Source organism: Haliotis rufescens, unplaced genomic scaffold (genome assembly GCF_023055435.1).
Source record: "Haliotis rufescens isolate VD_foot unplaced genomic scaffold, xgHalRufe1.0.p SCAF_7, whole genome shotgun sequence".
NCBI classification, from domain to species: domain Eukaryota; kingdom Metazoa; phylum Mollusca; class Gastropoda; order Lepetellida; family Haliotidae; genus Haliotis; species Haliotis rufescens.
In genome coordinates, this window is record NW_025964361.1 from 40,710,493 (window position 1) to 40,727,514 (window position 17,022).

A 17,022-nucleotide genomic window follows, 5' to 3' on the forward strand; every position below is an offset into this window, starting at 1 on the left:
GATGGTCAGAGGAGAGCGTCTCTTTGGCACCAGTACACGCGGAGAAGCTCCAGACACACACACATATAATCAAAGAGTCAAGATTAAAGTTATTTATTCCTTTAGAGGCCATATTTTGAACTACACATATCAATAACCCTCTGTCTGAAGGTTTTTGGGGTACAGTAGGTCCCCAGTGGCCATGACTTATGAGAAGAATTACAAGGTGTGACTTGACTTGGAGTATGTCATTTAGTCCAGAAGGTGATCTGTATGTCTTATTTCGTCAGATGGAAACAACTGAAGTAACTTGTTTTGTATGGTACTCACTAGGGCTGGGACAAGTCCAACTCTACTACCCAGGTACCCGACCCCCCTATTACCTGACCTTATCCGGGTACCCACTGTAGGTCTCAAGAGTTGGGAACAAAATGTCTGATTGGGAATTGTTTTTTCGCAGCTCTGGCAAAAACTATTAACATACATGAAATGATCAGATCATGCGTTGACTGAAGTTGACTAAAGCTTTATCTTTACTCAAACATATACAAATCAAAAGGAGTGTGTGCATTGTCAGAAAGAAATGGGAACATGAGCGACTTGTAGTGTAACCACTGAGCTATAGTGAGTTTTTGTCATTAAACAATATATCATATGACTAACCATGGGTCCGGGTAGTACTGTGGGTACCCGGGTCCTACTCAGGACCCATCTGACCTGAGTATCCCAGTTAACCGTCCCAGCCCAAGTACTCAAATATAATACCAATTCTGGAAAGTGTGAGAACATACAGGACTTACAGATCATATGACTTCAGAGAAGACAAGATCAATGCAGAAGGGGAAGAGGAATCTCACTAATAGAGGGAGCATTGTGATAAGTCTTCGTGCCACAATTCACAGTGCAGAGTTGTGGCCCTTAGACATGCCAGAAACCTTTAATCATTTGTTCAAATCCCAAATTCGCCCTCATTATGTTTCTGGGTTTGTCAGCACACTACTAGTGCTTTTTGGTTCATCAAAGTGATGAACATTCAACACATGCATCACTTTAGGCTTTCCTTCCACATCAAGCTGACATGCTGCGATATACTGTAAATCTTTAAATTAATGCATCTCCCAATTGATACGACTGCTGACCCCTAGCCAAAAATTTGGCTCAATATCAAAGCGAATCCCCCCCCCACCCAATCCCCAGTGGAATAATACATATCCTTACCTTTGTTCAATCAAACAGCAAATAGCACTGCTTATTGGCGCTGGGTAGAGCACTTCGTAAAAACAATAAACAGTATTTTCCTAAAAACAACACACAGTTATTCTGTTGACTGGCATTAAGGAAGTTCAAAGGCAATAAATTAATCAAACCATCACCCTGCGGCATGGTATCTCAGTGGGTTAGCACTGTAAATCGGCATTAGTCTGGACAAGTACAAGCAGAAGCAGCCATATGCAATATGTAAGTGCAATAATCTTGGATGTGATGTCACCTCACCTCACCTCACCTTTATGTAAAAGCTATGTTTCTGTGGATCCTCTTTAAAAAAGTGCATCCAAATAACAGAAATATTTACCGTATTCGACGTAATAAGCGCCCAGGCCCTCTCAAAATTAGAAATAGGGGGCTCTTATTAGAATGTTATTTTGGTGAAAAATAGAGAGTTGAAAGATAACTTTCGTGGTTTATGCTGACAGTCTGAAATGTTTATGTATGACAGATATATTTTTCCAGAATTAAATGCCCATAATTAAGGGTGCATATAACACACGATTGCGTATTATACGCGAATAAATAAGTCTTGTGTACATTGATCAATTGGAAGGGGTGCTAATTGGGATTGTTCATTAGCCAATATCTTAGCAAATGTCGCCGTGGGCGCTTATTAGAGCGGGGCGCTTATTACGTCGAATACGGTATATCTGGTTGGAGCACTGAAATGTTATGATTTATGCCAATACAGCATTTATGCCAATCACAGTCCTTTAAGACAATGTTGAATAGTCATTTAACTGTCAGTCAAGTGCATTTGAAAGATTTCCTCTTACATCTAGTGCCAAGCTATAGAATTAAGCTTGAACAATTTGGAGTTTGCTTTAAAGTTTGAATGAGATTAATATACTCCCAATGATGTTTTGCAAGTGTTTGTGTAGTTCCAGTGTTTGCATTATGATGGTGATTATGGTGCTTGTCCAGCTGCCGCAAGCTTACTGCGGTAAGTATAGGGTGGTCATGACAGTGTTGGGAGAACGACTGATGGACCCATGACATTCATCCATTCATTCCCTGAAGACTATCCAAGGGTAATTTGGGTACTGGGGTCTGCTTGATCCTGAGTAGGACCCGGATACCCACAGGACTACCCAGACCCTGAGGCTGGGGTGGGTAACTTGGGTACCCAGGTCTGATTGGTCCTGAGTTGGACCTAGGTACCCACAGGACTACCCAGACCCTGAGGCTGGGGTGGGTAACTGGGGTACTGGGGTCTGCTTGGTCCTGTGTAGGACCCGGATACCCACAGGACTACCCAGACCCTGCTGAACTGAACTCATCAGGTATTACTTGGAAAAAGTAAAATTTATACCCAGGATGAGGTGTCACCAGAAAACGGTAAAACCTCATGAGAGGTTATCATGAAGAAACAAGTAACGTTCAAAGCAATGGTCATTATGCGTGGGAGGTCTTTATAAATTCTCTGGGCCCATTCCCCTTATCGTACTTGTGGGTTTCACCAAAGAGGTCGACGAGGTCGAGAAATCCATTCTTTTATTGCCAACTTAGCAACCCTTTCTCGAGATAAGTTGTCAATATATATTTTACTTAATATTTGTGTTGTGACAAATGATTATGATACAAATAATAATGCATAAAAATGTTTATTACCCACAGGGTTAGAAGTTACCACATTTGTAAACTTATCTTGTCTCACACTTTGCATTTCTTCCTTCTCAATCGATCTTAGAGTGGAAACGAACATGCAATTTTCTAAAGGGGAGCCCAAAAGGATTAGGAAATTGTGGGTAGTAAAGAAATTATAACACTCAAATGTGTGTCATGTAACTTGCAACAATGATCTCATTTTGATGGATATCTGAAATACCACGGATAGTAACCTGCTGAAAATATTTAATAACACTAGGTTTCTCTAGATGGCGTCATGATGTGATGCAAAGTAGAAGGGGAAGCAATTAAAATGAGGGGTGGTAGGGTCGCCTTCTGGTTAAAGTGTTCGCTCATCATGAGTACAATGTCTGCAGATCGTTTCTGGTGTCCCCTCCCGTGCTATTGCTAAAAGCGGCGTAAAATAATCCTCATTCACTCACTCAGTTGAAAGGGTAGTTAAATTACTACATGTATTACCACTGTCACAAGTTAATTGATGTATGTTTCTGTATTTCAATATGAGTGTGTCACTTTGTAAACAAGTAAACGGACATGAATGTATTAAAACAGAAAAATTGCATTTATAAAATTTATATTTGTCCCCCGCCGCGCGAAAGCGCGAAGCGGGGGATATAGTATTCACGACCGTCCGTACGTCCGTCCGTACGTCACACCTGTTTGTTGCCGCGATATCTCAAGAACTAAACACTGGATTGTCTTCATATTTGGAACTATGGTGTATATACAGACACCGCAGACACCAGTCGGTTTTGGTGACCTTGACCCCATTTTCAAGGTCACAGCAGGCAAATCTGCTTTTGGAGTTGGAAAACGGTGTTGCAGCGATATCTCAAGAACTAAACACTGGATTGTCTTCATATTTGGAACTATGGTGTATATACAGACACTGCAGACACCAGTTGGTTTTGGTGACCTTGACCCCATTTTCAAGGTCACAGCAGGCAAATCTGCTTTTGGAGTTGGAAAATGGTGTTGCCGCGATATCTCAAGAACTAAACACTGGATTGTCTTCATATTTGGAACTATGGTGTATATACAGACTCCGCAGACACCAGTCGGTTTTGGTGACCTTGATCCCATTTTCAAGGTCACAGCAGGCAAATCTGCTTTTGGAGTTGGAAAACGGTGTTGCCGCGATATCTCAAGAACTAAACACTGGATTGTTTTCATATTTGGAACTATGGTGTATATACAGACACCGCAGACACCGCAGACACCAGTCGGTTTTGGTGACCTTGACCCCATTTTCAAGGTCACAGCAGGCAAATCTGCTTTTGGAGTTGGAAAACAGTGTTGCAGCGATATCTCAAGAACTAAACACTGGATTGTTTTCATATTTGGAACTATGGTGTATATACAGACTCCGCAGACACCAGTCAGTTTTGGTGACCTTGATCCCACTTTCAAGGTCACAGCAGGCAAATCTGCTTTTGGAGTTAGAAAACAGTGTTGCCGTGATATCTCAAGAACTAATCGCTGGATTGTCTTCATATTTTGAAATCTATGGTGTATATACAGACACCGCATACACCAGTCGGTTTTGGTGACCTTGACCCCATTTTCAAGGTCATAGCAGGCAAATCTGTTTTTGGAGTTGGAAAACGGTGTTGCCGCAATATCTCAAGAACTAATTGCTGGATTGTCTTCATATTTGGAACTATGGTGTATATACAGACACCGCATACACCAGTCGGTTTTGGTGACCTTGACCCCATTTTCAAGGTCATAGCAGGCAAATCTATTTTTGGAGTTGGAAAACGGTGTTGCCGCAATATCTCAAGAACTAATCGCTGGATTGTCTTCATATTTGGTACAATGGTGTATATACAGGCGGGGGACATTTTGTCACTTTGTGACAAATACTTGTTTGTATTGAAACATATAGTAAGTTGTGATTAACTTTCTTCCAAGTGTATATATTGCTGCAGTCTAAAAGTGGTGGGGTAGCCTAGTGGTTAAAGCTTGGCTTGTCACGCCGAAAGACCCGGGTTCATTTCCCCACCCGGGAACAATGTATGAAGCCCTTTTCTGGTGTCCCCCGCCATGATATTACTAAATATTGCTAAAAGTGGCGTAAAACCATACTCACTTACAATCTGTAAAATATATCTATACTTAAGTGACCCTCTAGAAAGAAGAAAATGTCCCCTGTTTGTAATGCCCGCAATGAAGTCGGTGTCTACAATCGTTTCAAGATGAAACTGTGTCATGTGTCTGACATCCAAGACAAGGTTATTCCCTTGATTAGAGACCATCAGGACTAAGAGGATATGGAGTCATTGATTGATGAAAACAGAGCCATTTCATTGGGCGGGCTGTCTTTGTCCATCAATTGTTACAGGACATATGTCAGGGTTGTCCTCATGGCAGCCATTTACAAGTTCGTACAACACATCTATCTCCCAAGGGTACTTTTCCCTGAGATCTCCATTTGATCATGTTTACATTAATATCCTGTTATACACTGGGGGGGGGGCATGGGTGGCCCAGTTGTCTAAGGCACCAAAATTCGCTGTGCAGAGTTGCGTCCCTTGGACGTACCAGAAACCTATGATTGTGGGTTCGAATTCCGTTTCACCCCGATTATGTTTCTAGGTTTGTCAGCACCATACCCGTGCTCATGGGTTTCACCAAAGTGGTAAACATCTGAGACCTGTGTAGCGGCCATAAAATTTCCGAGTCCCGTAATGGGATTCGAACCACAGATCTTCTGATCACAGGTCAGACGCCTTGTCCACATGACCAAAGAGCTTTACCCCGTCAGCAAGCTGACAAGGTAAGGATGTCATCTGTGGGATGACTCCATGCCCTGCTACACCAGCATCATTTCGGGCTTTCCTCCCATGCTAATCTGACACATCATCGTTTCCCAGTTGCGTAGATCGATGGTCATGATATCAATCACTGGATTGTGTGGTACAGATTCGATTATTAAAAGACTTCCATCCTATAGCTGGACTATTGCTGAGAGCAAACAAACAAAAACGAGCCAGCTAGGCCACCCCACAACCTTCAGCTCACACAGTGTGAGAAATAGACTTGCACTGATACAAGTCGGCTCATTTCACAGATCAGCCTGACATGCTATGCAATGGGAGGGATGAATAATATTTTGTCATCTCATTTTATTTCTTTGATGGATGAGATTTATGCCTCGACCTTTAAAATATAAGATTATCAAAAAACGAGATTTGTGAAGTGAAATCCTGGTAACATAAATTCATATTCCACGGACATCAATACAACCGTCCTTGTTCACTATCCTGAGATACAATCAGGGATTGTGTAGCCATTCTGGTTTGCTAATGGACACCACCCAAATGACAGTTTTAGCTTCATTCCGTTGTTTAAGGTTAGGAGAGAAAAACCTACAAAGCATGACAGAGATTGAAGATGTTCAATCAGCATTTCGGCTAAAGCTGGAAGTTTCTGGATATGGATTACTGGTGGGAAATCAGTGGTAATCTACCTCACGTCCTTTCAGGAAGAAAAGGTTTTTTGACATGCTTTTCATTGAAAATTTATAATCATGTTCTTTTGTTGATTTTTGTCTTTAAGCCTCAAGTTCTTCACAAATTCAAACAGAATTTTCTGTAGCTGAAAGGCACTGGTCAGTTCTTTAATTTTTGTGTCTTTATTTTTTATCGAAAAGTCATATTTCACTTTGGGTTATATTTCAGCTGTTCAGTAGAGTTACGTCAAAAACAGGAGGGATTACAATGTGTTTTTCATCCAGCACGTCCCATGAACGATTTATCTATTTTGGGGTAAAACCTGAGAAGATATTGTTTTTCAAGCAGTTTCAGTAATAGATTACTTAAAAGTATAATATAAGTCCCAGGTCACCCAGAGTATCATATGATAGGTCCTTCTAAGTCTTCGAGCTTTCCCTTCATTGTTGAGCTGACATGCAGTGATATAACTGACTGCAGTACACACAATGGCTGTTTAATACTTGTTTGCAAAGCTGAAACATATTTCTCAGCTGTGTGTTCTTGTGGATTGTGTCATTTGTCAAAGCAAATGATGAGATAGCGTAAGGACCCTTTTCAGCCCACTGGAAATGGCAAATTTTAAAATTGTAGAAAGCTTTTTCAGTTGTCGTATGAAATTATCTGACATGTTGACAGGCTGACATCAAGCCTCTTTGCTTTCAAATACATAAACAGGACTAAAATTTGTAAAAATGGTCTGTTTTGGGGTCATGTCCGTCATGGAAGGTGAATTATTTACCACAAATTTGTACATCTTTTCGACACCTCCTTGGTCAAAGACTGCTCATGTTAAAATATTAGAAAAATACTTTCTCAAAATCTCTGAAATCAGTTGAGTATCAATCAGCGTTAAAACAAAGTAATTCTCCTTCATGTGTACCCATCTGTCAACCTTCATAATAATGATTTTCTTAAAAAAACTTTTTTCTTAAAGTGATCATAACTCCCATACTTTAACATTGGCTTACGACAGTCATAGCACTTCTTTTTTGAAGATCGCTTTGTGCATCGGGGCCCTGAACCTCATGCTCGCTGTGGTGACTAAATTTGGACTGGGTTGCAGCTATATGTCATCTGGCTGAAGCCTGTCAGTGTAACTTGCTTTCAGCCCCAAAGTGTCTCTTACAGACGTAGTTATCTGCTGCATTTGTCATCATATCATAGTTGTAACATTGCTGACTACATCTGCGGTAATCATATCTCTTTAATGCTCCCTTTTAACAATTAAGTTTTGACTTGTCACAACACAGAGCTATGGGTTGTTCCATTGTAGTGCTTTGACGATTAAGCCCTGGCAAAAACTACTTTGATACATACATTAAACGACCTGATCTTGCAAACATTCAATTTGACAGAATCTATATCTTTATTCAATTTTATAAAAATCAGGAGGAATGTGTGTATTGTAAGAAAGAAATGTGAACAATTATTACCTGCTGTGTAACCATGGAGTTTGACTGTAATCATCATTAAATAATATATCACGTGACTAACGGGTCCAGGTAGACCTGTGGGGACCCGGTTCCTACTAAGGACCCACCCGACCTGATTATCTGACTGTTTTCCTAATAGATCCCCGATTTGAAACATGAAGCCTTGAAATGAACCTGAGTTGAGTGAGTGAGTATGGTTTTATGCTGCTTTCAGCAATATTTCAGCAATATTACAGCGAAGGAACCCAGAAATAGGTTTCACACATGGTTCGCATGGAGGGAATCGAACCCGGGTCATCTGCATGACGAGCGAACGCTTTAACCACTAGGCTACCGCCCCGCCTGAAGCTTATAATTTTGAAAGAGAAATGATACATGTATCATAAATGCCAAACTTTGACTCATAAAGAGGCATGTTTGTTGCAGTACTGCTTTGTATTTCGGTAATCATCTGTTATTATCCCCCGCCACGAAGTGGAAGGAGGATATAGGAATGGGTGCCGGCCGTCCTTCTGTCCTTCCGTCCGTCCGTCCTTCCGTCCGTCCGTCACATTTCGTTTCCGGAGCAGAACACAAAAACCATTGGAGATATCTCTACCAAACTTGGCACATAGATAGGTCTTGTCTTGAACTGGTGCCTTTTGATAGTTTGGGATTTTTAAAAAAGATATTTTTTGAGTTTCCATGGCAACGACTTTGACTTTGACTTAGACTAAAAATGGTGGTAATCCTCGTTTCCGGAGCAGATCTTGAAAACCATACTATATTTCTTCACCAAACTTGGCACATAATGTCATCTCACAGTATTGAATACATTTCCTTTCTTGTTGGTAAGTTCTGCATTGCTTGAGTGTATGTTCCTCCAAAAGTGTCATGGACACAGTTGTTGCATTCACTAACTAACTTCATGCAGAAACACAACTCATTACAAATACAACAGTGTAACTGATCTTAAACCTACTCAACTGTATAAACACTACATATTCTTGTCAACCATACTCTGTACTTCACTTGCTTGATAACGGTGTCAGAACCTTCACCAAAACCATCGCTCCTATTTGTAATAAAGAAGTTGTTTGTCCATATGTATCATCTTTATTCATTACAATTTCAGTTACATATTCTATCATAAACTGCAGATGGAAAAACAACACCAGTAATAACTTTTTTTAGTGCTGCAATTAGGCCATTTACATTGCACACAACCTGACATGTCATATTGGCATGGGATGTGAGTATTTCATGCTTGTTTTCAAATAGCCTTACTTTTTTTGGAAAGTACGTACAGTTAAAGCTGCCACTAAAATAACACCATTGGAAAATATTCCCGGTAAAATGATAGTTTCAAATACAATTTTTTCTGATCATTACATCAAAATTCTTTTTACATCATTTTTTTATGAATTTTTTAACTGAGTCACTGGTAGATCTGGGAGATCACGTGTGTACAGCTGATTGCTGTTTCCGACTTAGTTTTTGAGACAAAATACACACAGTAATCCTAATCCTTGCACATTAACCAATGTCTAGCAGAAAGGAAATACAACTGAAATGGTACATCATCATGTCTGGTGATGTTTTATCGCAAATCTCACATTTCCATTGCCCAATTTTGTGATCTCTTGTTTGTTTACCTGAAGTGTTACAATGTAGTTTTTAACGGTGCATAATATGATAAAATCTTTTGGGGGGTCCAAAATACTGCATCCATTAGAGAGGGGTGTTTTGTATAGTCAAGAAAATACGGTCTTACTGAGACCCAACTCAACTTTGACAAATGTATAATCAGGTTTTGTTTCTGTTATGGCATGTATGGCGAATAGGTAACGTTATCTTCGACTTCATTTGTTTGACTGATGGTGTTCTGGGGGACGAAGGAAGATGTTTGTGATAGCTTACAGTGATGACCTCCATATGTCCACAGCAGGGAGATTAAGCTTGCTGCTGGATAATGATGGTCTGATGGGATTATTTTGTAACTGATGTAACTGGTAAATGGATCACAACAGAATGAAGATATTAAACCTTGTAAAATTGAGCATCATACAGTGACATTTTTCAGACGACTGAGAAAAACTGTTCATGAATCTCCGTGGCTTTAATGCATTTGGAATAGCTTTCATGGGGAGGATTTCTTGAAAAAATCTATTTGAAGATTAGAATGAGTGTTTATAAGAGACATCACAATCTCTTTTTATCTGGCGCTATGATGGCATTAGCTATTAGCACACATTTCCCAATCTGAAAATCTGACCTTTAGGTTTTAGAAATCTACCGTCAGAGAAAGAACTTGACTACCCTTAGTTGCAAAATCACTGACAACATCAAAAGGACACTGCTACGATTTCAGCAGCATCTGCTATTGAAAAGGTCAGCTTTGCCATAAAGCAAATTGCTTTTGATGACCTGTCTCATACGTGTGACATAAGAATTAATCATTGTATGAGAATTTTGTTTCTTTTTTTTAGAACACAAAAATAGAGAATATTGTAAAATTAGATGATTCTTTACATGTGACTAAATGTCAGAGACATGGCCATAGCCTGTATTTGCAGGAGGGGAAGTGTCAGGTTAAACACCTTGGTTTGAATTGTATTTCAGTCATAGTTGTTGCTTTGCATATGAGGAAACCCAAGGAGTTGAAATCTTATTAACGTCAGAACTCGTACTCTGATTTAATATATTCCTCCATCCATCTATCTCTCTCCGTTCTGACAAATCCAGATCGAATTTGATCGAACAATCAGAATGGAAAAAGCATGGGTTTCAGAAAAGCCAAATGATTTCCAATTTCTGAAACAATTCACTTTACAACATTCTTAATTTTGTCAATAATATCCATTGTCGTTGAAGTTTCTGAACAAAAGAAAACCCACATGAAACAACAATGGTCCCACAGTTGTGCATGCTTCCAGATGTAGATGACATAACAAACGACAGGGCGTAAGATTATTTTTACCTGTTAATGGTCATGTTCAAGATGCAAAAATCAGACATGCTGCTCCGAAGGCTTTTGTAACTGAAAACAAAGATTAAGAAGCTCCACACTGATCAGCTGTACACATTCCCTGACCTCCTATGGAAGGTTAAGGTCAAATGTTCATTGGCTGGAGTGACAGATCTGATTTTAATGATATCGTATGAAGTGATATTGGTCCTTGATGTTTCTATTTTGAATAAAATCCAAGATGCCCAGTCTGTCAAACAAGGATCATCGGTGGTAGAGTAGGGTCAGGGACAGGGACAGGGACAGGGTTGGGGTGTGTGTGGAAGAAGGAGAGCTGAAAGCTAAGGGAAATAACTCTGCCCACTGAGTTGTGTCCCTTTGCTCATCTCAATCCCACAGGTCGTCTTTACTGTCACTGGAAGCAAGCATCCACATTTGTACTAGTTTCATTCAGCAATTACCACATGACACAACACAATCTGGCAGAAGTCCTTATCTTTTGTTAAAATGTTCCCAGTTTGCCTATTTTAAATGTAAATTTAGGACAAGTACTTCTCCATGCAGTTTTGTGTCCAGTTTTGTGTCTGTTCATCGTTTCATCCCTTCCCAAAATCAATTAATCTCCTGACACATTTTACAGCAGTAGGATACTTTGTCGTATGGAGTGCTGATTGTTTTGTCATGGTGACCACCTTAGCCGCCCATGTGACAGTCATGGTCTGGTGTACAGAGTGATTCAGTCTCAGATGACGTCCTGTCACTCACTCTGTCTGGTCTTGTAGATGGTGTGCTTGTCCTGTAGAGTATGCATGTATCCTGAGGAGGATGTTTGTGTCCTGTAGATGACATGCTTGTGCTGTAGATGACATGCTTGTCTTATAGAGGATGTGCTTGTCCTGTAGATAATGTGTGTGTCTTGTAGATAATGTGTGTCTTGTACAGGATGTTTGTGTGCTGTAGATGATGTTGAAAGGTACACAGTCAGATTTGCATATTGTTTAATATGACCTTCTTACTCAACATTTTCAATTTGGTTTTGTTATGTATTTTTTTATCCTCCCACCCCCCCCCTCCCCCCCAACGAAGTTGACGGGGGATATAGAAATGGGTTCTGTGCGTGCTTGCCGAAATCGTTTCCGGAGCATAACTCAGAAACCATTAAATATTTCTCTACGAAACTTTGCATGTCTATCAGACTCATGCTGAACTGGTGCCTTTTGCTACTTAGGAATTTTATAATTTTTTATTTTTTACGTTTCCATGGCAACAAGTTGGACTTAAGTTCTATAAGGGTGCTGTTCGTTTCTGGAGCGTAACTCAAAAACCGTTAAATGATTTCTTACAAAACTTTGCATGTTTACCAGACACATACTGAACTGGTGCCTTTTGCTATTTAGGAGTTTTATACATTTTTTTTTTTTACGTTTCCATGGCAACAAGTTGGATTTAAGTTTTAATATAGGATTGGTTTACTTAAGTAGTATAACAAATAAACTGTTAAATATTGCCTTGCCAAACATTGCATGTCTATATATAAAGTGCATACTGAACTAGTGCCATTTGATATTAAGGAGGTTTAGAAATGTTTATTTTAGAATTTCCATTGCAGCTATTTTGACATGGGTTAAGAGAAATGTTGGGTCGGTTACCTGGTTTGGGACCATAACGTGTTAAAATGTGCGGGGGATGTAGATGACTTTGTCAACTATACGCTTGTTTTACTTCAAATGAAATTTCATTTACACAATGCAGACCTGAATTTGATTTATATGAATATCTTTAGCATTTGCAGAAGTCTATGGCCGCCATTACATGCATGTCATATCAAAAACAAAAAACTTTGGAAATCAAACCTTAAAGTTTCAGGTTGATTCAGTTCATCAGTTCTCATGGCTGTCATATCACCTTCATACTACCATAATACAACCTTCATTCAGCCATCACACAGCCATCCTACAGCTGACAACCTAATTAGACTTACAAAACACCTCTCACCCATCCATTAGTGACGTCCGTTGAAAAAGACAATTTCAGACTGAAGACCGAAAGCATGTCATTTTGAATAATTTGAATCTTTGGTATCTGCCAGTGTGTGGAATTGTTACAAGATCTGTTACTGCAAATGACAAGTTTGCTTTAGCTGACTTTCATGAAATGTCCAATTTTGAAGAAGTGAAAGCTGCCTTGATGAGTTCTGTCCCAATGATTGAGTGCAGCAGACGATTGGTCGATTTATGGAAACGATGCACTATAGAACATGAAAACACTCAATTGATCATGTGCGTTAGAGTATAATAGGAATGCATGTTGTCATTATTTCTGTTCATATTTTTACAAAATGACTGACGATACTGTGAATTGATTTCATTTTAAGATTGCATGGTGATAAGTCCTTTGTTGTCACAGTGTAAGTCTTCAGGATGGAGTATAAACAAACATATCCCGCAACAACTTGGAGCTGTCGGTTCTAGGTTTTGCCTACTTTACTGGAGGATACTGAACATATTAATCTGTAGCTTCCAGGATCTCAAATGGCCCCGACCTGTGAAGATCCGGGGTAAAATAGGTCTTCAGCAACCCGTAAAATGCAACTTTTCTTGTTGCAAGAGGCAATTAACGGGATCAGGTGGTCAGTCTCACTGACTTGGTTCATGCATGTCATTGTATCCCTATTGCGTGGATCGATGCTCATGATAACATTTACAGGATTGTCTGGTCGAGACTCGATTATATACAGACTGCCGTCATATAGCTGGAATATTGCAGAGTGTGGCGTTAAAAAACAAACAAACAAACAAATCAAATGGCCTACTAGCCAAAGCTGTTGCACTTTAAGGGGACACGGGTGGCCCAGTTGTCTATGTGCTAAACGTCTTAGACCTGCATCACTTCGGGCTTTCCTCCCACATTAAGCTGACATGCCGCAATATAACTGGAATACTGTTAAAAGTGAGGTAAACCCAACTCACTCACTCACTCACTCACTCACTCACTCACTCACTCACTCACTCACTCACTCACTCACTCACTCACTCACTCACTCACTCACTCACTCGGATACATGGAGTGGCCACCCTTAGCCCTATTTAGATCCACTGTCATGGGTTCCAATCCCAGATTTGACCTGAAACTTGATTGGTCTGTCATGGATTTCAACGAAGTGATAAACCTGAATAACCTTTAAGGATATGCAGAGTTGCCTACCTTGGATGTGCAGGATCATGACTCTTGCTCTGTGTTCATTGGTTTCACTCGTGAAAATCTGGATTAGAATCGGTCATCAGCAACCCTTGGATCGGGTGGTTAAGGTTACCCATCATATCCCAGTTGCGTAGATCGATGCTTGTGATGTCAGTCAATCAATGGATTGTCTGATCCATACTTGATCATTTACAGACCGCCATCATATTGCTGGCCTATTGATGAGTGCGTCATTAAACAACAAACAAGCAAACTTGAACAAACAAATGAAATATCAACGTACCATATCATTGAGATGGATGCTGATTCTACTACTGAGAGAATGGATGTCATTCATTGATTGATTATGGGGGTTGTATAAGAGAAAGGGGAAAAGGCAGATATTGCATTTATTTTAAGTGTTGAGTGTTGCTGGCTTATGATAGAGGGTAATCCACATGTAGTGCACATGTAAAAAAGGTTTCAACCACTCTGCAGGATGTTAATAATGCATATACCTTTGTTGACATAAAACAGACTGCATTGTTGGTGTCATGTTTAACAACATCACAATAGTAATGGACCCTTTGAAGATCCAGGTTAGAATTGATCTTCAGCAATCCCTGCTTGTCGTAAGAGGCGACTAACGGGATCAGACTCACTGACTTAGTTTATGATTGTCATCTTGTCCCAATTGCGTAGATCGATGCTCACGTATCAGTCACTGGATTGTCTGGTCCAGACTCAATTATTTACAGACTGCTGTCATACAGCTGGAATGTTGCCAACTGTGGCGTTAAACAACAAACAAACACAATGGTGTTATTCACTAAAGTTTAGTGTTGATAATAAGGAGAATATTTCATCCATTTTACAAAGTTTGTGTCACATAATTTGCATTAAAAAAGGTAAGGAATTAACTGTTAACCTGGGCTCTTGAAATACTATATTTTCTTGAGTATAGTGTGCACCCAAGTATAATGCGCACCCCCCTCTAGCGGATCAGTATTTTGGAATTTTAATTTTTTTTTTAATATTATGTGCAGAAACAAATTACACCGTACCCGTCAGCGAATTCCGGTAAACGAGAATTACTGATGGGAGCAGTTTATGTTTATAAAGGGAATTTATCCTGTAGTCCTGATTCCTTTATCCAGAAAGTTTTTAATCAAGATCATAAGGAACTCTCCAGTCCAGCCTGGTTTCATTTGAACCATTTTCATGCAGTGACTGGTAGCAGGATAAAAGTACCATCGAACTGCTGCCCTCTCCACTCTCTGAGCAGACGATCTATCCACAAGACCACAGAGACAGTAGTAAGAAATAGGGCTAAATTTGGACATATATTTTATCGTTTACAAGGGTTATAAAAGACCTATGTTTTATGATATACTTAAGAACTTTTAATGGTACATGCAGTCAGACGAATCTTTTTCAATTTCAGTGCTTTTCTGAGTTTCACCATCCTCTCTATCTCCAGGGCTAGCAGTTTGGTGAACCTATACTAACACCTGGATCCAGTCCCGTGGTTCTATAGTGATCTCGAATTACGCATCTTTGATTTTCATTAGCCAATTTGGTTTGCTACTCTACTCAGTCTAATGGACCAATCAGAATGCAAGTTACAAGCCGGCTTCGTTGTAGGGTTAGTGATATCAACACCATGATGGCCAGTCTCATTGATTATGTTATAGTTTGCGAGAAATCCAACATTGAAAAACTGACTGACACACAAAAGAAAGCCCTCAAAGATCTTTTTTGATGACAAGGATGTCTTCATTACAAGTCTCTTACTGATTTCCTGTTTTTCTTATATTGACATTTGATTCGTCAGTAAAATGTTAATGAATATCAAGGGTAGGTAATTTGAGATTGCAAGAACCACGGGAATGGATCCAGGAGTTGGTGAAGGTTTACTAAAATATGAGCCCTGGAGATGGATGGAATTTCAGTTGAAAAAGCGGAGGCCACACATTTTTTATTTTTCGTTTCAGGGGCCCACTGCCCCTACTGAAAAGCAGCTAGAAAAGAAACAAATAAACATTAAAATCAATCTCATTAAAATCAGATCTTAGTTCTCCCTGTCACTAAACAAAGATCTGAGGACATCCCATTACGGGTCACGTCAGATAACTGAAATGACATCAGCCAAGTCACACATCAGCCAATTAGAAAGCAGCTTTCTCGAGCTTTACGGCACTCGTTTCAACCCAGCAAATTCCATTTCTGTCTACACTTGAAAAATATATTGACACAGTTCTCGATTAATATTTTGAAAACTGAACACGCGAACATTTTGGAATGTCTAATACATGGTTGAGAGTGTATGGCAGTGCTTCCTACATACTTTGCAACACGTCCTCCGTTCAAATGTTTATCCAACGGAACCGAAAGAAAGACGATAATTTTGACAAAATCAGTTGTATGGGCTTTAACTGTCGTTCATAATACCCTGTATTAACGTTTTCGAGGTTGCATTGATTAGAAAATACATTCCAACTGTCACTTTCATGATCTGGTAAGCGACGCTTTGGTTGGTCGGATGAAAGGTCATTCTGACTTGACACGTAATGGGATGTCCTCAGATCTTTGTTTGGAGGCAGCGAGAACATAGATCTGATTTTAATGAGATTGACATTAAAATATCTAAAGTTCAATGTCTACATCACTATCAGTGATTCAAGAAGCCAGCTGCAGTTTTAACTCCATGGCAGAATGACTTTCATATAAATAATTAAATGATTGACATAGCTATTTATTCCTATATTCTTTTTCGACCTGTCTTTAATTTAAAAAGTGTGGCCTTAAGTTGAAAATATGACTTTCGTGCATTGTTGTCACAGGAAGGCTTTATACAGATATATTAAAACATACAGGCCCTGAAACAGAGCTGTCCTTCAGTGTCATTTGAGCTTTAAATGAAAAGATTGTCGGGGCTCCTTTTTAACAAAAACATCTTAAAATGTATTTATATATTAAACGTCAGTCTTTATTAAAAGTAGAAAAGTTCAAAGCCAATGCCATAACCACAAATACAGCCAAGAACAGGTCTGACACAGCTGTTACTCACTCACTTGTAACAATGCCT

At 39.6% G+C, this 17,022-nt stretch overlaps 1 protein-coding gene across 2 annotated transcripts in view; it reads left to right on the plus strand.

Moving 5' to 3' along the window:
• Positions 1 to 17,022, plus strand: part of LOC124132657 (transient receptor potential-gamma protein-like) — a 383,698-nt gene that overhangs the window by 108,441 nt on the left and 258,235 nt on the right. The window lies entirely within an intron of this gene.